General features: G+C 36.4%; 1 protein-coding gene across 3 annotated transcripts in view; it reads left to right on the top strand.

The window, feature by feature from the left end:
• TBL1X (transducin beta like 1 X-linked) overlaps positions 1 to 24,868 on the top strand; it is a 202,647-nt gene that overhangs the window by 20,719 nt on the left and 157,060 nt on the right. Inside the window, exon 1 of one of the 3 annotated variants that reach the window (XM_085321549.1) lies at positions 4,833 to 4,934. The exons of the other annotated variants lie outside the window; for them this stretch is intronic. The gene's annotated coding sequence lies outside the window, so the exon portion shown is untranslated. Of the gene's footprint in view, positions 1 to 4,832; positions 4,935 to 24,868 lie in introns of those variants that run through there. 3 annotated transcript variants of the gene reach the window in all.

Below are 24,868 nucleotides of genomic sequence, written 5' to 3'. Positions count from 1 at the left end.
ATGTGAACCACAGATGGAATGGTGAAAACTTGAAAACTTCTCTTCACCCTCTTTTCCTCTCTACATATTTCTCTGAGGAATTATTAATAGGTGCTGAAGGAAAGAGTGCTGCATGGCCCTGAACCCTCAAAGTAGAAAGGAAAGATCAAATACGTGGGGGAAAAAAACCCAGAGAATAAGAAACTACTGCAGTTGTGATTCTTTGTGACTAAGGAATAGTGTAACAGTACTTAGTGAGTTTGAAGGGAGAATGAAATATAACTGTTAAAAATTGCATCAGGTGGGTTTTTTCCAGTCTGTTTTTCATGTCCTACCACAGGGAGGACACTAAGAGAAYGAGGAGGGACCAAGGAAGTATTTAAATCAAATATTAAGCACTGTTGAGAGGTATAGCTAGGGGTGCTGCACTCGAAATACAGTCACTCTTCTAAGATAAGTAAGATTATTTCCCCTCCTTTTTTTCTCATACCAGTGGTCATCCCATCCTCCACATCATGTTTGTTAGGCTGAAGATGTTGAAAAGATAACATTTCTTTCTCTCCATATCAAGATCTTGAGCCCATCTGCACTGACATTTTAGCTTTATGAGGGTGAATGCATTATGTAAAGTTTCCATTAGCCTGCAAAGTATTAAATGTGTTGAAAACAAGAGTTGTTTTTGGTGCATTAAGCAGAGCAAGCTACTCATGATTTTGTCCTCATCAAAATCAGATAAAAGGTTTTTTTTTTTTTTTTTTTTTTTAGAATAAACAGAGGGTTTAGCTTCTTTAGCATTTAACTTTCCTTCTCTCTCTACCTTTGTTCAGAGAACGAAATACAGTGAACAAAGGCCAAGTTCTTAATAACACAAGTGAAAGCGTAACTCAGTTTGTAGTTGGGAATATTGTGAGTAGCATATGTGGCCATACGTTCCTTTGGCAAGATGTTGTTCACATTCTCCTTGAACATATAATTATGTATCATTGCTTAATAAGGAGAGAACTTTGTCAAACATTACTCTGTAGTGTTAAGCTTTCAAACTCCAAATTGTAATAGAATGGTTTTGAAGATACCAGAGGATTCAAGTGTTTCTTTCTTTTTTTTTCTTTCTTTTTTTTCTTTTTCTTTCTTTTTTTTAAATGATTGGCGATAACATTACTACAGCATTAACTACAGTCTAAAATAGGTAAAAGCTTAATATGCAATACTGTAGTAGTACMTAAGACGTAAAGGAATATAGATGAAATCTGTCTTGACATGCACTCACGATAACATTTTTCCTGCTTGTTTACAAAATGAAAGAATATCTGTCTCTGGTAGAAAATTCTGTGTTTAAAGCAGGCTCCCACTATCCTTTGAAGTGTTAAATCCTTCTAGGTTTCATTTTCTTTGGCACAAGAGTAGTGRATGTTTAAGAAGCCAACAACATTAGCTTGCACAGGAGCATTCCTGTCTTATTTTTGTTTCTAGGTCTGTTTCCTGTGTTGGGGGAAGGGGAATGAGAGCACAGCTGCTCCCAAAGTTCAACGTGAAGCTGCTTCTTTAGTGTGTGTTTTAAGCCTTGGTCACAGTTTCTTACTGGAAGTCTTAAATGAGCTTTAGTCAGATCTTCAATTGCTCTTTTATAGACATGAAGCCTCCCTCCTTCTCCCCTCCCTTCCCTCACCCCATCTCTGTCCCCAGAAACCAAATCCACTCTCTGATAAAACAAAACTCCAGATTATCTGCAAAATAAATAATGAAAAGAACCTTATATGCAGAAAATTTCAACATAAGTATTTCTGGGATCGAGTAGATAATTAGACAAACATCAGCATGACAGAATGATTGATCAATATTTATTCTTCTGAGATTTTTTTTTTTCTTTTTCAAAATGTTGATTCTTGCCAGTAGAAGAGATTGGCTGCTTTTGATCCTGAAAGTGATCTATTAAACCTTTATTTCTCAGATAAGTTGAACACCAAAGAGAAGGGAGGATGAATTTTCTGCTGTGTTATTTATGGTACCTGAAGTAATTCAGATTGAAGAGTAAAAGCCTATTGCTTTCTTACACCTTCTTATATACATTTTAAACAAAATCCTGTGTCTGAATTTTGACATATGTGTTCCTGGATCAGAAACAATTCTAGTTTTTCAGTTTTTCAAACAAATTAAAACAAACCCTTCCTTCATTTGCCCAATTTGCATTTTTATAAGCTTGTATTGCAATCACATGTATATGAAAGGAATAAAGTAAGGCTGGAATGGGATGAATAGGCATGTTGCAGTATTTTCTTTCATGCACTGTTGAGATACCTTTGCTCATCTAGACTAAAATGTTGGGATGAGATAAAAAAGCACATACTGTTGGTTTTATTTGATATTTCATTCTTGAGAGCAGCTTGAATCTTGGTACAGGAAGGGTATGCTTTGTTTAAAATGTAGAATACTAGAATTTAAAGCTGGTGTTGCCTTTCTAGAAGCGTATATTCTACAACAGTGAGCACAGGGATTGAAGTTGAGTGTTCAGTTTGATTTGTAAAATCTGTAGGTAATTTAATCCAAAAAGAGCTGACAAAAGGAGTTAATATTGGACTCTTACTGTTGATTTACAAAATCTTGGAATACTGGGAAAGTGGTAGAAATTTGGATGGGTGCCAGTGTTGTAGACCAGGTGACCTGGTAATTATAAACTCAGGCATTTATCCAGGTAAAATAATGCAATGGCTGGGGTAGAATTTGGTTAATAAAGAACAGACGGTATATATATAACTAATATAACTAATGCATATTGACAGGAGTTTATTGAAAATAGGTCTCATTAAACTACTACCCTTACTGTGTTTCTGAGGTACTTAYGCATTGGGTTGTTGATGAACTAATGGGAAAGTACATATTTAGGCTTCTGTAAAGTTACTTGCTGTAAAGTCACAAGAAGAAACAAGAACAATACGAGATGAGAATGGCATACAGTAGCTTTTTAGAGCTACATGGAAGATTATTGCCTGTTTACAGTTACATACGAGCTTTTTGAGTATCTTGTGTACTACTGAGTACTAAAGATACTATTCCTAGTCCTGAACACTTTATTGTCTGTGCCCTCGTAAAAGTCCTGACTAATGAAGTTTTTAGATGATTCAAAGATTGAGAAAGCAGTAGTGAATGGGACAAGCTGCTGAGTGACCATACTTGTCAAACTGGCCAAAACAAGGTCATTGCTTTAATATCGCAAATGTAACATTGCACACTGAGAAACAAAGACATCAGRCTTCTTTTTAGAGCCATAGACTCCATCATGTGGAAGCTGTCTGCAGCCAAAAGGCTAAAGTGATCTTTGAGTGYGTAAGCTAGAAAGTTTGGGAAGGGGCAGGGGGGAGTCTATATTCTCTCTGTATCAGGAACTGAGAGGACTAAGGTTGGATTCTCATGTCTAGTTCTAGTGTCCGTAAGAAAGGGAGAAAATAGATGAAGGTTCAAAGAAGAGTCACAAGGATGGTTAAAGGGCTGGAAACAAGCCTTAAGTAAAAAGGCTCTTTGAGTTCAAGGTACTGAGTTTAACAAAAAGCCAAAAGGTATTCCCTTTGAGCCTTCATAATGCATAAATCTCTGAACTTCCGGTGTTTTGTTCTAACTGGGAGAATAATGGAGTCCCTCTATTCTGCTTCCCGTTGTGTCATGTCTTGACAGTTTTAAAGGCTTCACAAACTTTATGTACAGTGAGGGCTTAAGTGTATTCTGTGAAGTAGTTAAATATAATTACCCGGTTTTATAGACRGAGAAACTGGGATAAAGTCACATGCTTTAGTTTTGCCTCTAGGTTTTTATATAGAGAAAATTCAGGGCAGGGGTATTTTCTAATTGTGTTCTTAGTTGCAATGGTTCTGTGAACTTTCCAAATTCTAGRTAATGCAGTTCTTTTTTTAATAAGAAGATTTGCTTTTGTTATTTGAGCTCTGATCTTACAGAATTATATCCATACCTGTGATCTGAAGAGCAACATTCAATGGAAACTAACATAAAAGTGAAAGCCAAAGGTTTTGATAATTATCCGATACAATAACTGCAAAAAGTAGACAGTAGCGTGAATAGTGAAAAATATATTCAAATACTGTATTTAATAGTCTAATGACAAACATATATATCAAGATAYGTGGTTTACTCAGAAAATAAGATATGTAGGACTGATACGGACTATAGCAGATTATAGAGAATGATTGCAAAGTGAAGTAGTACGTGATAGAGTAAAACCTATTGGAAGTATACTCAGAGAAGAGCATGTAGTTCTGCACTTAACTTTTAAAAATGTATCCTCTTATTTATAATGAAACCAGTGTATCACCCAGTCTATATATATATATAAATGGATGTAAAATTTATATGTAAAGGGAAATTAAAAGAGATTTTTTTTATTAAGTGCCAGATGCTGATGTTAGACTTACTACATTGTCTTACTATTAAAGTATATATTAAAAGAAGAAGTAATACAATGCCTAAATTATCAGCTATATTGCAGATTTTGTATAAGTATTCATTGTTCATTGATTTTTCCTATTTAAGTGGCAGGAGGCAAGTAAGAAACTAAATAATGAACACAATACACAATATAGTGTATTCAAACAATGTGTTTATGGTTACATAACACAGGTAAATTATAACTGAAACCTAAAAATGTGAAAATAATTGACTGGAACCAAAGGGACAAGGCATGAAAGTAAGATCTGAAAGCTTATGTGTAAGCAATTTTCATATTCAGACATAAATATATATTTATCTCAACTGAGCTTGACTAACCGTTCTATGCTTGAATTTTCTCAAGGATGTCTGAGTACTTGGCTAGCCTATGTCAAACCCATTATTTTTCAGGTATAAACTTGTTAGCAGATGTTCCAAAGATCCAGTCTGCTTCCACCCTCGTGATCTGATTGGGTGTGGTGCTTCGGAATCCTACTTGGGCAGAGTGAATCAGCTTTAATTAGGTCAGTCTCTTAATGCCAAAACCCTCAAGCCTTTCACTGTCCCAGCAGATGCATGACAAGAAATTAAACCCCTTAATCCTAATGCAGTGTGCATATACATGAATTCTTGGAGCTATTAATGTTAGGAGAGTTGCAAACCTTGGATTGTTTATGGTATCAGCAAACAAGTAATACCAGGTCCTGCCTTCAGCCTCTTTTGAATTCTTAAAGTTACAGCAGAAATGGTCAAAGAAACTTATGAGTGGTAATAACCTTTCAAGTTATAAGAATACTGAGATCACATGTTTATAACGAGTGTAAGGCAGACAGTCCAATTCAGTGTTGAAGCTACTGGGCTCAGCCCTGCACTCTGACATAGAAGTTACGGTTGATTAAACCTGAACTAACTGAGCTACTGTGTCAGAATAATGTCCTTGCTCAGGGCCTTTCTAGCTTGTTCCAAGTGAAGCATGGCTTCCTTTTTCTTGTTTAGCTGTTGTTACTTTAAAAAAAAAAAAAAAAAAAGTGAAGGTCACAACAATCTTCTTGCCTAATGTGAACAAGCAAAGTTATTTCTCAGTCACGTGTAGATAGTGCGGTAGTGCGTGTATAAGAGTTCTTTAGGACTTGACTCAATTTTTTTCTAAATGTTGTGCATATTGTGTGCCTGTATACTGTAAATGTTCGTTACTATTACAGATAATAGAGGCGGAACATGTAAATACATTTATGGTTGTGGTTGCACAAGTATTTCTATTCTAAAATGCTGTATTCGATTGCATAATGTTTCTGAATTAATATAGCTTTTTTTCCCACTCAGGAGTATATTTTTCCAGCTGAACAATAGGAGCAAAAAAAACATTTTGAAACTGAGTGATACTGAAGAGGTTACATATAATTTGTATCATTATTTGAAGGAGGAAAAAAAAAAAAGGAAGGAATCTTGGAGCTTCCCCTCYGCCTTCTTCTTATGTTCTAAGACCACAGCAGTTTTAGATATATATAATTCATTTTGTTACGTGTATTTAAAACAAAACTTGTCACACACACATTTATTTTACTGTGGACTGTTTGACTTATATTACTTTTCCTGTTCAGCACTAACCTGTCTGTTTTAGTCTGCTTCCTTTTGTGAGATGAGTGCCTGGGGGGAGGGAAGGTGACGTACCTTCTGAACTCTCCCATGATCTATAGCAATATATGAAGAACATGGCAGGATCCACTGATGCTGCATCAGATATTATTGTTGTCTTCCTTCCTCTTGTGTACTTTTTCCTGCTTCTTCCTTGTTAGTGCTTTCTGGGTTTTAGATTTAGATATTGCTCTTAATTTTGCCCCTGTCAGCTAGCTATCCCCAAAGATGAAATGAATRCCATTATAACTGAGTTGTTTTCTTGAAGACCTCTATCCTAAATTTCAAGGTGCTTGGAGATGAAATCTTGTTTATTTTTAGAGTATTGCCAGATAGTTACTTCCCTTCCTTTATTGGAGGAGTCAAAGGATGGGGCCAGGGATAAAAAACACCTCCCCATCCTCTACTCCTCCCATTCCTCTTTATTTTAAAAATTAGGTGCATTTTTACCCAAAGTATTGAGAAACTCTTTCTCATCTAGGTCAGACACAGAAAATTTCTTTCCACAGGGAATGCTAACATTTTCTTTTGTGTTCTTTTTTATTCTATGAACTGAAATGAAAAGCTGATATTTCAAAATTCAGCACTAAAAATGAGACAACAAAAATGTTTCATTTTCATGCACGGTATCAGTTTCAGTTAGCATGTTGATTACTTTGCTTGGACCCTTTCTACAATGTTAAGCATGTATGATACCCATTTTAAAAATACAATGTATTGTAATAGAATATATTTCAACATAAATTGCATATTGCCTCTTTGTAATTATTTTTGCATTTCTTCCATCAAATTTCTGCAGGATATGTTCCTTAGTGTGTCACAAAAACATTAATTTTCCTATGTATTAATGGGAAATGCTCTTCTGTCAAAATGCCTAGCCAGATCTACTTCTAATTGTTTTACTGGTAAACRATTTCTCATTTTGATGGGCATTGAACTTCTGTATTTATATTGAAAACAAAAATAAAATATTCTTGGCAGTAAAGGTACCACACTATCCATCTTTATATCTTTTCCTAAGACCTATCTGCTTCCATTAGACTGAGATATCATGGAGCCTCTTGGTATGTTTATGAGTGCTATACATAAGTGTTCATAAGGAGATAAAGCTGTCTTGTGATTTCCATGTCTCCTGCATTTTAAGATGTGTTAGCGAGATACTGAAGAAGAATAGATTGTGTTTTATTACATGCTTAGCTTTGACACAGTTGTGGATGTTATTGCTGTAGGCACTACTTAAAACAAACAAACAAACAAAAAACCCCAAAACAAAATGACTTCTAATTTTGTTTGTCTAGTCTCATGTACACTATTATCTGTGCCCAGTGGATTGAACAGTGAACCATGTTAATTCTGGAAGTGTCTTTAGGCCATTCATCCTTGCTGGCTGTATACGTGTAGTTCAGTTATCTGGAATGACTAGGAGAAATATTCCTGGTTGTTCACAAATTTGTCTGCTCCTTCTAGCATATGGTCCTGTTAAAGCACAGACAGCTAATATAACAAGAGAACTTATTAAAAAATAGCATAATGTAGCAATGGTAACGAGTCCTAAACTTCTGCTTGGTAGAGTCTTTAGTCCAAAATAAAGTTTCTAAAACATCCTTACTCTAGAATACATCTGTGGTATACTACTGAATATAAACTCATATTCTGTCATACATGGACTATTTTTTGTAGAAACAATCATTTGACTTAATATCATGAAAACCCTTTGATCGTGATAGCATCCAAAAACCCCGAGCATACAAAACTAATTTTTGACTTTGAAAGTGTTAGGAAGTATTGCATAACATAGGCCATCAGATCCTAGTTATTACAGAAGCCTATAGCTTCTGATACACTAGACCTGTGCAGCCCCAAATGGAGGATAACGTGCCATATACACATCCTTGCACAGTAATAATAAAAAGCACAACTGAAGACCTGCACTTTTGGGGCTACAGTATCCTCTGACTACTGGAGAGAGGTGTCGCTGATAGAAAAAGTTTAAGTAAGTGCTTAGCAAGAACCTGATCTTGTCAATCTTTTGATTTACCTGTAAAAAGGCTACTAACTATATGTTGTACGTGTGAATATTTTTTGCTATATTTTTGAATCTTTTCACAATAGGTTTTTAAATGAAGATGCACTACTRTAAATGGATTTTTGAATGAAGATGCACTGTCCTACCAAAAGCAAATATCCTTGTGTCAGGTTGTTTTCAGTCGCTGAGCCCAGAAATCATCTGAGTAAAATGCTTGGCGCACTAAGTTGACCAGTTCTCATCCTTTGCAAAAGCCAGCAGTTTTCCCAAGGTACAAGAAACTTGAGCCACCTTATGAATTTCACTCATCCCTACAGAGGGAGCAAAGAGGGGTGAAGACCGCTCTCTGATTTGGCTGTTAATGTCTCACTTGACCATTGACTGAAAGGACAAAACCTGTCTAAGCTACTGAGGAGAGTGGAGTTCTTGCTCTTTTATGAAAAACAAGTTTCTTCATTTCTTCTCCCTCGTCTTCTCCCCATCCCATCCTTATCTCCTCAGGCCTGATTGCGGGCAGAGGAGAAGGGGGTAAATGACCCTCAGACCTGTGGTATGCGTCACCTCTGTCTTCCAAATCTAGCAAGAGGGAGGAGTTGGCATTACTTCATCTGTCCTTGACCTGAAAAATGTGCTTGGGGACAAGACACTGGCATACTAGGAGGAGCAAAAATGAGTTTGAGAGGCAAGAGACACATGTGAGTGAGTATAATTAGTTGCTGAGGCAAGGTGCTGGCAAATGTAAAGCTGGCAAAGGGGATACCTAATGAGGGAATAGCCAAGTTTGGGGAATAGCCAAGAACTCTTCTGCACTGCCTTGTTAACCAGAGAGTACRGCAGCAGCAGGAATCAAAATTACTGAACTCTCTAAAATACAGCCCTGTAACTGCTGTGTGTGTTACAGTAGTGCAGAAAGATCATCCTCAAAAGATGGTAGAAGAAAACTAAAATGCATTTTTAAAGAAAGTTTAATGATTTTTATATTTTTGACTAGCATATTACAAGCAAAAGAATTGTACACATGCTTACTGTTAAGCAAGCACATCTTTCAGTGTTTTAACAGGTCTGACACCAAATAAAATTTTACGTACAGTTCAATGTATGTATGATGTTTGTTCAGTGATGATGAGAACTGCATTTCATTTTATCTAAGCTAGAAGAAATATCTGATCTATTTAGGTAACATCATGCTACTACCTACTGCTTCTTCTACCTTTAAAGTTATCAGTTAGTTATGTTTTCTCTTGAGATAGGTATGCCTCATAGTCACAGTGGGATTTTCAGCTGTAAACACATAAAGATAGAAACAGATAGGACTTAAAAAAAATACCCTCAAAAAAACAGCTACTGATATTTGCATCTTGATCTTTGAAAATCCAATTACCTCTTTTTTTTTCTTTTTTCTTTTTTTTTTAACCCTTTTAGAAGCAGGATACTTAGAACCTTTCTTGAAAATAAGTTAAGTACATTTTCTGATATTAGCACTTTAAAACAATGCTGCCTAGAATTTCTAGGCAGTTGGATGAACGTTGGCTGTTTTGTCTAAACACATTGAAATTAGTACAAGCTGCTGGAATTTATAAAATCTTGTCAGGCCAATAGAAAAACCTTTTTATCTTATCCATTGAACCAAAGCAAACAATATGTTTCTAGTCCTAGTTTCTTACACACTTTTGAGGCCTAGCTTTTCCCAATTAGCTCTTCATTATGAAAAGTAAATAAAGTATCTTTTTGCGAGAGATCATCTCTGCAAAATTCCAGACAAAAAGGAAACAGAATCAACAGGATGACCATGAAAACCTGTGTAATAATAGGAAGGACTTTCASAGCAGTGGTAATGCAGCTGTTCTAATACCTTAGTGTGTCTCTAGAAAATGTTCACAATTAAACCACTAGAAAAAGATGTTTGTATGAGTTTGCAGGTAGGTAACAGCTATTGCTGCCTTGTAATCCTAACAATTATGCAAATACCTGTGTGAAAGGTTAAACTAAAATTACCCTTTTTTTTTTTTTTGCTTCAAGTATAATCTGCAAGGGGTATATTTAAGCAGTCATGCTTGCAAGCGTTGTAACTCTACTGTCTGTCCTAGTCTTAAAAATTCTTAATGCGTGCCTGTGCACTGAATGGGATTAGTCATGTGTGGGAACCTGTGTAGTCAGAGACTGCTGGTACAACGTATGTTGTAACCTTCCTGAAGCCTCTGACCTGGCTGTCAGGAAACTCACTAGCGTGTATCTGGAATGGCAGGAACCACATAGGTGACCTCAGAAGTTACCGACTTTGTTAGAATATTCTGCAATGTGTTTTGTAAATCCTGTATTTAAACCTTTACAGAGGTAATTCTATAAAGTTATATTACACAATGTTAACTGAAGAACAGGTTACACTCACTAATAATTATCTTAAAATTTGTTACTGTTGTGAAGGCTGAGCCTCTGGAGACCAGTATTAGCTTAAACTCCTTTTTGTAGCTAAACTTTCAACAATCTCAGTTGAATCTAGAGCTGTGGTTTACAGAGGAGGCAAGATAAAGCATCGCAGATCCGGTAGAGTTGGAAGCAAAGCACCTTCCTCCTGTATATWCTCCAGGAAAGATATGAATCATGTTTTATCAAAAATAGTGGTATGATTCATATAAACTATTTTCTTACATCCTTGGGAGGTCAGATACCAGTGTTAGGCTGTATTTATGCACCACTTACATCATCATCTTTAGTCCATTTTTCTTATTTAGATAATTTAACAAGACAGCTCAATGAAAATATGACGCAAAATATTCTCAGTGAAAATAGCAATGAAGACAGTCTTAGAGTGGTCTTAACTATTGTCAAGTCTAAGAGAATTTTTTTTTTAAATATTCTCCTAYAGCAGGAAGTGCTATGAAACCAATGTCTCTTAACTAGTAATGCAGTTTTGCTTCAGAGCTCTATTCATTATATAAGGTTTTTATCATGCTATTAACAGTTTTTCAGTCATGGATGAATAGATGAACAGCATAGTTTTTACTTGCTACCCTAAAATTTAGTGTCTCTAACTGCCTTAGTTAAAAATACAAATACTTTTTATCCACAAAATAATGCTTTATCAACTTCCCATAAGATAAAATAGAAATAGGTCCAAATTAAATATTCTGAAGTCAATCCAAGAAAGAAGTTGTGATGCAAATCACCAAGATAGAGATTCTTGAAGAATTTTGGAAAAATATTTTTATAGAACAATCATAAAATAAATCCCAGAGGACCTCCCTTAGCAACCTTCTGACCCAACCTAGGGACTTCAATTGATCTACACCTAATTTAAAGATTTAATTAAATTTTCATATAATTATCTTGTCAGGGGATGTTGAATCAGTGATCAAAGATCTGCAAGTTAAAAATTGAATTACTATCTCCCCTTTTAAAAAATAAAGTTCAGAGTATAATTTAGTCACTAGTACTTTTTTTCTCTTTTGATTAGAGTTTTAATTAGAGAATTTCCTTCTATCCAGATGATACATTAAGGCACCTTCTCATGTAAGTGCTGCCTCATCTAAAAATTTAGGTGCTTGCCCCTCACAAACTGCTTCAACACACCTCATGTAAATGATGAGGCTGTTTTTGCTGTTGGGGAAAACATTAAATATCTCTGAAGAGTGACCCATGAGAAGTTCATGTGCTGCTGAAGAAGCCAATGAGAACCAGGCAGATGGAAACATTGAACCCTGCAAGACTTTATCTCTAGCTTTGGACTGAAGATGTGCTAGCCTCAACAGTGTGCAGATCACASAGGGTGTGATCTGGGTCTGTGATTTCACGTGTCACCGAACCCGTTGTAACTGTAGGCTGCTACCAGAAGGAACATTATTGCAACCTTCTTCTCTGTGACTTTCACGTACAAGTTCTGGTGATCGGTGCAGTGCCGTTGAGTGTCAGATGAGGAAGTTCTTCCAACAGAAAGGTAGTGAGTGGGTGGCGGGTGGTTTTCTGTTAGACTGATTGATCTGCCTTGCCCTTCTCTCCTCCCTTCCCCACACCCATGCACTGCAGCCACAGCGATGCTGTGAAGAACAGGATGATGCCAAGTGAGGAAGAGCCAATTTCTAGCTGGAAGCGGGAGGGGAGCTGGGACTGCCTCTATGGTAGCAATCCTCAGTTAATTGATTTAGATGCAATATGAAAAGCTCTCACTTTTCCGGTTGTTAAACCCCATGGCTACATCTCTCCTCAATATGCTTTCCTTTATATTTGCCTTTGTATTTGAGGTGGTCAGTTAATTGAGCTGAAAAAACCTTGAAGGCCAATTTGGATTTTAAAGCATTTGTTTCAGTTTCAATTCAGTTTCAACCTTAGGATTCTATAATAGTTTCAATTCAAACTGCTGGCTGGAAACATACCCTTCATTACCTTTTTATTTCTCCTTCATGTTTTAACCTCAATTAAGCATTTTAGGTTAGCTGGCCTTCCTCTTCCTTCTCCTCGTTTTCCTTCTCCACCCTGCACTGGGCCTTCCCCAGGAATTGCTGAGGGGGTGGATGTGTCTGCCTGAAGTTTGCTGGGCCGCCTTGCCGTGGCTCTGCTGCTACTGCAGGCAGATGGCTTTCTCCTGCAGAAAGCGATGGGAGTGGGGGGTGATGGGTGTCTGGGAAGGAGCCAGTCAGTCTCCCTCTGAACTTCTGAGGTTAAAAACTGGGCCGAATGTGTAATGCTACTCTCACAAACAAATAATGAACTTCGAGGTTTATTACTTATTGCCATTACTTATTTTTCTGTAATCTTCTAAGTCAAGTCTATTGTATTTGGTATACTGTGTGTGTTAGGCTTTTTTTTAGTATAGAAGTTCATGTGTTTCTGCCAAATGTATTGTAAGTATTCAAATTTTGTTGTTTATTCTTTCTACCTTTTTAGTGTGTTAGAGAGTGGGAGTGCACAATCTTGTACTTTGACATTATGCTTTTGAGCATCTCATCTCTTCTTAATATTCAAAGTATGTATCCAAGGAAGCTATCTTTTTTGTGAGAGCACTATTTTAAATGATTATCCAGCAGTGTTTTATTTATACACACAAGCACATGTGCATGTGTAGATACATAAATGTGCACATGTGCGCACAGACACACATGTATAAAGACATGTAAACACTCTAGACTGAGACATGAGAAATTTTTTCTTCTGTATTCTCATATTGCTTAACTTTCTAAAAAGTAATAACCTCACAGTTCTTAACCTCATTTTTGTGCCTTCCCATCACTTAAGTGTTAATGTATCAGCCCTGTCTCATTGTTCTTCACAGAAGTATTCTCCAGACTTTGACACTACAACATTCTTCTGTATTTCAAATGAGGAAAGATTGCAGCAATCTTAAGTCTTTGCCAAGCCACTGTTGACCTATGTTTCTGTGACATTTGGCTTACAGTGTGATTTAATGTAAAATATCAACATACATATTGTTACCTTATTTTGGGAGAGTCATGACATAGTTTAAAGAAAGCCTAGACCTTCAGCTGAGAAAATGGCTTAACATAATTCTTACCTGTTGTGATCATACTGGAAGTAATTTGCAGCTTCTTGTAGTGAAAGAGTATTTCTAAATGAATTAAGACTAGCTCTGAGAAAGGAAGCAATTTCACCATGTAAAAATCGTAGCACATGTGGCTTTTTGTTGGGTTTGTCTTTTTTTTTTCTTCTGAGACTGAATTAATTACTGCAATGATTAGAGGCCTGTTGCTTCAAATAAAAAGCTGAGGTAGTTGGGGAGGAGTTCGTTAACTTTTATGTGACGTGTTTGTTTTCTAGTGCACACAATGATGCTATTGTACAGGCTTTTGGCCTCTTAACTGATAAATAAAATTTATATTCAGTGTGGCTTTAAGTTACATGATCATATTTCAACTAGCTGTATGCAGAGAGATTCATAAATGGGTCCTTCACCTGAAGGATAGTTGAAGAAAACTTCCAATATAGAAATACCTGCTTTGGTCTGGGAAGTCACACAGATTATGCACTACTGTCTTTATTAGTCCCTCTTGTATGCAGAATTGAAGAGTTTGATGATACCTCATTGCTTGTGACAGAATGGTGATGTTGTAGGATGAGGTAGAAAATACTGAATATATAATCTTCATTTATAATCATATCACGTGCATCAATATAAATTTTTTTTTCTTCTCCTTTTTTTTGTATGCACTGATGGTTTTCCCCTTTTGCCGGCTAACTGTTAATGGGAGTTTCTCAGTTTCCCTTCCCTTCATCTCCCTTCAACATCTCACTGTTCATCATTGTGGGGAACTGTGTTTTAGATGTTTAATCTTTTACTGTTTCATCCTTAGGCAGGATAGTGTGTTGCTGAATGACCAAGTGAGTTGGAAGTTACGGCAGGCACTGTGTTCTATTCCATGCGATGGCTATGGATACTAAAAAACCTTTTTGAATTAGCATGACTTGTTGCTAACTTCCTTGCTTTGTTAATTTTTGCCCTCCTGTTGCTCTTTAAGACATGTAAGAATAGTTAGCTCTACTTCATGTTTAAAGAGAGTGAATGTGGCTGATGTGTGCTACCGTCTAGGAAGGTCCTGTGGGAAAAGGGGTGACTGAAGGATGATTGTTCTGAGTGGTCTTCAGATGATGGAAAAACAGCTATTTGGTAACTGTTAGCAGTAGCAACTTTATCTGAGATTCTTAGACCTCATTCCTCTCCCAACAAGATAAAATGTGCTGACAGCTTCTCAGATCATTTTATTAACAATTAATTTGTGTGATGCACTTCTCATGCAGAAAATTTCACCCTTTTTTGGTAGTGCCTTCTAAGCTACAGGGAAGCTATAGTGTTAGCCCTGGCAAGAAAATAAGTTTGTGTTCACAGCAAATACAGCATTTGCTTATTATATGTTGTATAAGGTTTCCTTTGAACTTGATATTTGTGATATTTCATGGGATACTGGAATACTGTTATTTTTTGGAAAGCACTGTCGGGCAATGCAAATATTACTGGTTCTCAAAATCTCAGTTTATAGGAACACAGTATTTTCTGAAATATGCTATTTTAAAATGATGATGAAATGGTGACACAAATGAATAAAGCWAGGGGATTTTCAAAGCGGAGACAAGTCTGAAACGTCTCTCTTTCAGTCTTCCTGTTGTGCTCTGGTACTAGCTTCTGCTCAAACCTTAGTTTTAGTGTCAGTTCTAATTCTTCTGAATTTATCTGTCAGATTTATCTCTGTCAACCGCAGTATTTGTGTGCCATCTCATTCTTTAGTTTCTGATGTCTGTACTTTACTGATTTGTTTCCTATCTGCCTAGTCCATCTTTTCATTTTTGGTAAAATGGATTTATCTTGTTTTTATGATTAAATGGAAGGAGCTTCTTAGGAATCAGATCTGGATCCTTTATTACATTTTAACATCACTCTTTGGAAAACTGATTATATCTTACAAATTAGAGTAACATCTTGAAGGTAATAAATCCTGCAGAGCTTGTTAAATATCCCTTTTTTTTGTTTCTAAATTCTTACTGAAGCAGAATTATATTATTCCAAACTTTGTTGAGTGTTCCACTGGTGCTCTGTGCCTTTGCTGGAAACCATTTGTCATGCCAGAAGGACAGAATTATTTTGTCTCATAGACTCTGCATTCAGAATATGATTTCATAATTGTCAATTAAATATTGACTTTTTATAATGATATTTAAATATTTATCACCTTTGAACATAAGCAGTTGTAAAAAGGCAGGAGGTTGCTTTTCTAAACAAATTAAAATCAATGTCTGTTCAGTCTATGTTCATCTSCCACTTGCAACTACATGGCTGATAYTTCTTTTTTGTTTTTTCTGATGGGCTATGCGATTCATTTTTGTATTTGTTGCATTAAAAATGCACTATACAAATGTGTATTTTGGTATTGTAATTGGTTCATTGGCATTTTGCCAATAACAATTTGTTTCTAAGACTTTATGATATAGATCCATTTGCATTCATGAAATACTTCTAATTGGTGTTTCTGACTGAGAGGTATTCAGAGTGTGTGCATGTTTTTTCCTTCTGTCCTGCCTTCTAAATATRTTATGGCTTCATTTGTGTAAGTAAATCTCATTAACAAAGAGTTCCTTTGAAATTTTCAGCTCTGAGATATTTCTTAAAATTTCTCAGTATTTTTCTCTGGTGAAGCTCTTGTTGTTTCTGAGAATAAGACACTAAAATGGAAATACTGCCGAGAGCTCATTGACCTTGTATGATACGTTTGGACACAGTGTGTTTTCTGTCACGTCTAGATGAAAATCCTGAAAAAAAAAGATTTTTTTTTAATTAACCACCCTTCCACAGTTCAGATTTCAACTTCTTTTAATTGATATTGGTGCACCTGAATAATCAATAAGTTTCAGAAAGTAGATTTATGATGTGGTTACCTCTGTCGGCAGAGCTTATGCTCAGTGACTCAAAAAGACCAGGAGGATTATTTCTTCAGCAGATCAAATGTACTTTGGTAATGCTTACTTTGAACTTAGGGTTGTGATGGAGATTTCAAACACTGGGCTGGAAGAATGATTCCAGCTGGCAAGGAGCGGGAAATCACAGTGCTGAACTGAAAGAGACAATTGAGAAGTTAAGCACAAAAAGGGATGTGTATTTAGGAAGAAAACAGGAATGAAGAGTTAAGTAAACAGAGCGTGCAAGCATTGCTTCTAAAGAAAGGGAATTCCTGCAATGTCATTTAAATCAGTGGATCCAGGATTTCTAAGCCATGAGGTGATATCCAGGTACATAAACCAACTGTGACATGATGCTGTATTAGACAGGAACCAAATAGGCACCAGCCCCTTCATCTTGATTTCCTCACCAAGGCAACCTGAGTGAATACGCTGCAGCTTGTGGGTAGGCCCCAGGGTGGATGGTGTTCAGACAGGCACCTCTTTTCTGCTGCCCACTAACAGAGATGTGGGACTGCTTAATCCTAACCTCTCTCTCTCTCCCCTAAACTGTAGAGAGATCTTGAGGTGGGGCACCCTTTGCCATAGGATTGCTGTTCAGATGCCCCCACCGGTTGCTATGGGTTGTCGTCCTGGAGAGGAATTAGTGGTGGTGAGGGAACAGTGCCATCTTCCCAGGATAAACGCAACGTCCCCATACCGGGCAGCACTAGCAGGCTGAAAGTCAGAGAAGCAATTAAATGAAGAACTGTTCTTGTTCCGCTGAGGAGTCTAAGATAGGTTGCCTTCTGTATACAAGCAAGCTTCCAGCAGTTACTGAAGTGATATTTGGCACTAGTTTATTATTATTATTAAATTGGAAACTCCCAGTTTAAGGTAGTAAAATTGGACGTTAACATGGGGTGACATGCTATTTCTTCACTTGCAGAGCTTCGTAAGAAGAAATGTGATTTTATTAGTTTTTTTTTAATATAAGCTTGTGAATATAGTTCTATATATTGTGACTATAGACCTTCAAATTAATAGTAGTTTGTAATGAGTATCATTCTTACAGTTTTTTTTGTCCTTAATCTCCCCTTTAAAGTAAGTGTGATTTAAATAAGATTTTTTTGTTGTTGTTGTGGCTTATTTAGATACAGAAGCAAAAGTGCCATACAGAGAAAGAGCCAGGACTCCAGTTTAGCGAACTCCWGTTGTGCAGTTTCTTTAGCCATCATAACTCACAGCAGCCTTAGGTTTGCTCTAATTTATACCCCTAGGAAATGTTTCTTAGATAATGCAATGTAGCGAAAGATTAGCGACACAGGGGATCTCTGCCCTGGCTTCCATATATTTCTGTTGATGCTGCCAGGGAGCGGCCAGGGTAGGATAATACTGCTTTACTGGTTTTGTTTGAAATGCACGTTCCTGCGCTTTAGCACAGTTGTCCTACACAGCTGGAAGAGTTGTCAGCTGCCCACTTCCCTTCGCAATCTGTCCATTACCTGTTACTTGAACTGCACATAGGGCTGAGGTCTTATTTTAGTAGCCCTACTTGGTGTTAGCATGTCATGTATATGTCTTTTAGGCTCTGACACTTCTGAAATTGTATGCTCTTGATCCATCTAGAGTTGCTAATTGGAGAAGATAGATGAAAAATCTTGTGTGTATTTCAGTTTCCAAGATTCCCTGAGCTCTTGGCATATAATTCATTACCAAAACAGCTGAGAACCTGCACTTAAAATGATGGGATAATATTATGCTACTTTGTCAAGGCTTGTACTAGGAAAAGAAAGAATTAAGTGACTATAAGAGGAAATCTTTCCTCYCCTTCTCCGCCATGCTTTATTTTTTATTTTTTATACTATTTTAAGTGCAAGAAAATTACTCTTTACAGACAATATCTGGTTGCTTATTTAATCTCTAGTGCACAGGATGGCTAAATATAGGAATGCAAATGCAATATTTATGTTGCTGTGAGAAAAAGATATGCTCTTATCTAGACTCAATCTGAAAAGAAGAAATAAAGCTTTTTTGTCAGGACAGCTCAACTGGTCAGAACTAGTATTATTTTTTTGACGTCTATAATCACTATGCTGCAGCTCCTACTGCTAACTGTATTTACTAGTAAATCATATTTGTCTTTCCATTTGGGATTAAGCTAGAGCCATAGAAACACACAAATACTGTGTCTTGACAAAAAAAAAAAAGTGCTGAAATACGTAAAAGCAATGCACATTTGCTATATAATGTTCAAAATCTCACCTGATTTTCTGAGAGGATGCCTTTAGCAGTAAACTATTGGTTTGTAATTCATGACCATTAACTGATTGTGCATTTTCTTTTGAATACTCTTTCTGGCAAACATCGTCTCGCAGGGCTCAGCTACCAAGTCTCAGAGTAGGTCACTGGAGAAACTGGCTGCTTGTGAGAGTGTCCTATATAAATCTGGGCCATAAAAGAAAGAGGTGAATTCTCAAGTCAGTGGAGTTCTGCAGCAGCTCCAAGTAATGATTTAGCTGACATAAGCTTCAACACAATACTGAGGAAAATGTGTGGAACGCCAACCATCAYGGGTCAGGGGGAATTCTCCATTTCGACTTGCCTGGTAAAATCATAACCACAGTATCCATATTCTTTGCGGGGAAGAAGATCCTCCTATTAGTTTCAAAGGGATTACAGTTACAACTGTAATGTCATATGATAATACCAACACTAATACCAGCAGTTTAATAAGAGGTTTTCTTTATTTGGTTTGCTTTCTTAGCAGGCACCGTTGGGCKTTTCGCTCCAGTAAAATCACCCTGACGTTCCCTCAGTTTGGACTGGGTCATTTTAACTGTTAGACTGCAAATATTTTGATTAAGGATGCTTTGACAGTATGTACAAATACTCCTTGCAAAGGAAAAAAATAACTGAAGATTGAATTAAAAAATCTAATTTCTCTTGGATTAATAAGATAAAAATTTTAAGCCTATTATTAAAATTTCTGGGTTTTTTCTGGTTTTCAAGTGTTTTGATTCCTTCATCTTTTCTCTGCTTCTTTGAAAGGAGGCAACTTACAAGATGGGAACTCAAAACTGAAAAAAAATTAAAAAAAAATTAATGCACCAAAAATGCTCACTCAAAGGCCCTAAAACAAGTAATTTTAGTGCAAAAAAATAGTTCATTGGTAATTGCTTTTATTTGGATGTTTCTTTTGAAAAACTGCAGTGCTTCTCTAGGTGTTGAAATTAGTGTGGGTCTTGCACAGTGCAAGAATTTGGAGTACGKCTTTTTTCTCTTTTTTTTACATTTACCTTTTGCTATCTTAACATGATTTATCTGAAAACAATATATTTACCTCGTTTTATAGTATCTTTTGCTACTGTGGTAATATTCTAATGTTGACTCAGTATGTGAGATTATTACGACTGACTTACAGCAATGTCTAGCCAGTAGCCACTGGTGCAGGTGATGTTTCAGGGGAATTAGGAATTACTCCTTTCTCCAGCTCTTCTCCTCAGTATATAAGCATCTTAAATTATTTGCAGTTGTTTTCAATGAACTACTGAATTTGTAGTTCTTTCAGAAGGCATCGCTTATTTTATTTTTATATTCCTGCTCAGGATAATTGTGATGCAGGCGCCCATTAGCGTGCCCATTCGTTGTGAAGGCACAGAGATCTTAAAATAAATAACTAGTATCTTTCATCCTCTTTCTGGGGCCATAACTGGATAACATAGCCTTTTGAGACCAATATTTTTCTCATAGACGTTTGACCCATATTTCATGTAACCCCAAAGAAAAAACATATTCCTGCATTCATGACGCTTGCTCGGATAAGTATTTTTCCTGATTGTTGAGGTGAATAGTCAGTCATCTGCATGTAGTAAGAAATTCCATGAACAGAATTACTGGCTCTCAGAACTGTAAAGGTGTCCTATAGCTACGCTTTAAAGTCGTTTTTATGTTTATATAAAGTATTTTTAGGAGAAAGCACTCCTATGTGATTTATGTGAAGCAGTAAGAATTCTCCAAAGTGTTTCTTTTTAAAGCCTTTTAAAAGTCTTTCTTACTATGCAGCATATGTCTCTTCATGTGTCTAGACTAATTTTCAGAGGTCTTGACTGATCTGTTTAGTCTGACATGCGTATTAAATAAAATATACATAGATTAAAATTCCCATAAATTTAACTTCAATTTTATTTTGTTTTTTCATTAATAGTTCCTGCATGGAATAATATCAAGTTGTATTTTTAAAGATTTTGTTTTTCCACACTGATACTTTATGCTTTTCTTTTTAAACAATGAAAATGGGTAGAAAAATCTATTTTAATACTTTGGCTCTCATGCACTAACAAAATAAATACTGTACCATTTGGCTGAAACTTCATCAGCAGGTACTTATTTAGGTCCAGACTGATAGTTTGTGTTAGGAGTTATTCTGTTTTTGAGTGATGGAATTATTTCTGCTGATCTTTCARTAAAACTGTAACTTTGTATCTGAATTGTTCAACTATATGTTTTATTCTTTGGAGGCTCCCCTATACTTTCAGTATGTTGAGCCTGTACTCAGCTGTATTACGTTCTTAAGAGGCTAGATCTACAGGGGTCAAAGATTTGACTGCGGCAACCTTGCCAAATGTCATTTGTGATACTAACTTTTTTGGTGATGCTGAAGAAGTTCACTGGAATACCATGAATATCCTAACAAAAGCCATAGTACCTAGTTTTTTTGTCAACTGCTCAGTGCCTGAGTGGCAAACTCTATATTTAGAAATTTAATGGGTAAGTGTGGCATGAGTAGTTTCGGGAAATCTTAATTATCTATGCTGTTGCTTTGATGGAAAATTCAAGACAATAAACTGAAGGAAGTAATTCAGGTCTTGTATATTGTGCTTTTGATCTTCTGAACAAATTTTAAGTTATTGTAAATTGATCAAAGTTTAGAAATGCAAGCCAAAAATGTAACAGAAGTTATGCCCCCAGCAAATCTGGTAAAATTCCAGTTGTAAAACGTTTTGAGAGTACTGTTGTAGTTTTTTCCTTCCTTTTTATGGACATTAACCAGACTGTATGTTTCTGGTATGTGGGCCATTATCTCACTTGACATTTGCATATGCTGAGTGCTTAGGCGGTGTCATACCTATACCTTCCTCACATCGTACAAATGCCTCACTCACAAGATACATTCGTCACGAGATACTCTCCACCATTAGAAAAAAGAGTGTTTAAGTTTATTTAAGTGCTTTAGACTCTCTGAATTTGAAAGGAATTAGGCTCTTAAACACAGGTATAGGGTCTATGTTGGGCCTATACTTTTTTTTTCTTATTCTGACAGTTTTGGTATGTAGAAGTCCAAAGATTAAAAGGTAAAGTGATGAGCTGTTGGTCAGGTCAGTGAGGAGGAGTGGAACTTGCTCACTAGAAACAGAAGTATTGATGATGATGATGAAATCTGCTGAAGTGTGTTATGACTTTAAAAGCCTGTTTCTTTCATACTAACATCAAAAAATAAACAGTGCTCAGATATAGATAATTCAGTATTCTTGAGAAATTAACTCAAAGAACAAACACCGCAAGGCAGCAATGCAAACTTCCTTAATTTAGTCTCATAACTGCACATCATCCCTGGCCAGAAAGGGTAATTTACTGTAAATCACTTTAATTCTTGTMATTCTAATAACACTGCTACCACATTGTCAATTGTGAAACACTGCCTGCTTGGAAACTGCAGTGTTTCCTTTAGCATTTATACTTACAAAGTTTTGTAGTATGCATTTATATGTATACAAACTGTATGCCTTATTTGCCCATCTGTGTAGGTATGTGTACTTTCCAGCTAGGAATATGGTGGATTCCACTGGTTGGACTTTGGCAAGATGTTCAGACAGTTGCATTCCGGTAAAAGTCACTTCTGAAATCTTGAAATCATGCTAGTTTTCTGTATGCAGATTCCATATTGAAAATTTAAAAATATACATCTCTCACAATATTTATGTCCTCTGAGGTATCAGTATATAAATATTGTTTACCCAGATTCTAACTGCAAACATCAGAAGATACTCGCTTAGTTTTCAAATTATTTGCTTTTTGTTGCAATAAGTTAAATGTATATGCAGTTAAAAGTGTATGTATTTTATATTGACATATCTTATACCAAAAACTTACCAGAATTGAGTCTAGTATTTATCTACAATTTAAATGAAACATAGTTTTTTCCATTATCTTAAAGAARAAAGCTGAACTGTAACATTCAGAACTAGTTCATGAGTGCTTGTGGCATGGGGTAGAAAACAGTCTCTACAGCCTGATGTAGCCTGACAGCCTGACATGGCCTGACAATTTCAGCAAATCATGCTACTGCACGTTAATAAAATACTGGCTGTTACTGCAGATTAATAAGACGCGGTCATCGGCAGAATTGTCGTAACTGGTTGTACACTGGCTTTTTCATCACTTCAGTTGTAAAGTAAAAGGCGTGCACTCAAGCCACTTTGAAGATTCCCCCCCCCCAGCTGCTAAGTGGGAAGAATGTGCACCACTGGCTGGTTGCAGCTGCTCAGCTGTCCAGCAGTAACATGCTAGGTCATGCTAATACAGGTGTCACTGKTCCCTTCCGTCTGTGATGCATGACAGTGCGCTGGAAACATAAATATCTGGAAGGTATTTATATTTAATTTGTAGAAGTGATGCAGTGGGTATATTTGTCTACAGTTTTTGTGAGGTAATGCTGGAGGCACTGCACAGCTCCACTCTTTCATTTTTGTGCACTGCTRTTAACACTGACTTTTACATCTCTAGGTCCCAGCAGAATTCATTTTATCTGCCTTATATGTATTTGTGAGCTTTTCCCCTTACTAGTAATATTTCATCTGTGAAAGACAGACCGTCGAATGGAATTAACCTGAAATTCTAAAGGTGTATGTGTGATACTGAAGGAAAAAAGAGAAACTAAGTTCAAATATAATTAGGATATTTATTTTCTTAGAAGAAGTGGTTGTGTRTTGTTTGACTAGAATGCTTTCCTTAGTAGAAGAAAAAGACTCCCATGTACTAGCTCCGTGGAAAGTGCTGGCTCTGCTAGTTGCTTGGAAGAAAAAGTATTTTTTGGAATGTGACTGCAAAACAAGGATGGCATTTTTGAGGCAATTAAGAGATTTAAGCATTAAGGGAAATCAGTTCATGTTCTGTCTAGTTTTATTAATGTTTATGTTCTAGCCAATTTTTTTTTCCGAAGATAGGTTAGTCAGTGGGAATACGTTGGCATTAAGAGTATCTGATTATTAATAATTATAAAATAAACAGTAACATTTGAATAGCTACAATACCCTGTGTTGTGCTGTGTGCCAGTCAGCTCCTTTGTCCGTCATCCCTCTTTGAATTTGTGCTGCTGCATTTTTAGATTTTTTTTTTTTTTTTTTTTTTTTTTTTTTTTTTTTTTTTTTTTTTTTTTTTTTTTTTTTTTTTTTTTTTTTTTTTTTGTGGGCGGGGGAGATGTGATCACTTTGGCTGTGATCTAAGTTTTAGAATAAGAAGAACACTCAGATTAAAAAATCAGAATCTTTAAAACATTTATCAGGAGAATTTGTCAGGGTGAGCAAAAACTTCGGTAGAAGTGGAGATAATGGAGCAGGTTTTGTTCTGACAACTCAGAACAAGTACGTGTAGGAGGTGGCCTAAAACCTAGAGGCTTGTCTACATGGGATCACCACAGAAAGGTAGTTTCGGTGCCAGCTGAGGGCATGCAGATAAGAGCAGGCCATGATGAGTCCACCGCAGCTCCAAGCTGGGTGGATGTTTAGCCTTTCTAGGTATAATCTTTCTAGCAGGCTAACACAATTATGTGGTAGAGGAGAGAAGTGACTGTGTATTACTATCCATTTAGAAATGGCTTTTGAGTGTAGGCACAGGCATTTGGCATGAAGTAACTGGAGTACCCTTGTTACTGTGCAGTGTGTAGTTCATCTGTTTACTGCTAATGTTTGGAGGTGTATATTTAGGATTAAGAATCAGGAAGTCTCAGTTGCTAATGCAGCTCTGCAAGCCTCAATGTCTGGTCTCAGATAGGTTCTTCTAATCTTTATCTTGATATGCAAATATCTAAAACAAAAAAAATATCTGTTAACGTCATAGGATGTTGTGCAGATGATTTAATGGTTGGAGCAGCCTGAACTAGGTAAAGTGCTGTAATAATACTACTAAGATGACCCTACGCCACCAGTGTGATGCAGCTGTGGAAAAGCCTAATGTGCTTCCTTCTGCAGTGCATTAGACATGCTATTTTTGGAGAGAGAGAGAGAAACGCTGATAGCATTTTACAAGATCTCATTTGGAATATTGTGTACAATATTGTTCACTTATATTTGGGAAGATAGGCTTAAATTGGAACAGGTGCAAAGAAAGACTACTAAGCTGATCAGAGAAATAGAGTAATTT

The sequence above is a fragment of the Rhea americana genome, unplaced genomic scaffold (assembly GCF_003343005.1).
Source record: "Rhea americana isolate MKP2758 unplaced genomic scaffold, rheAme1 scaffold_7, whole genome shotgun sequence".
Lineage (NCBI taxonomy): Eukaryota > Metazoa > Chordata > Aves > Rheiformes > Rheidae > Rhea > Rhea americana.
This window is presented reverse-complemented; position numbering and strand designations above follow the sequence as displayed.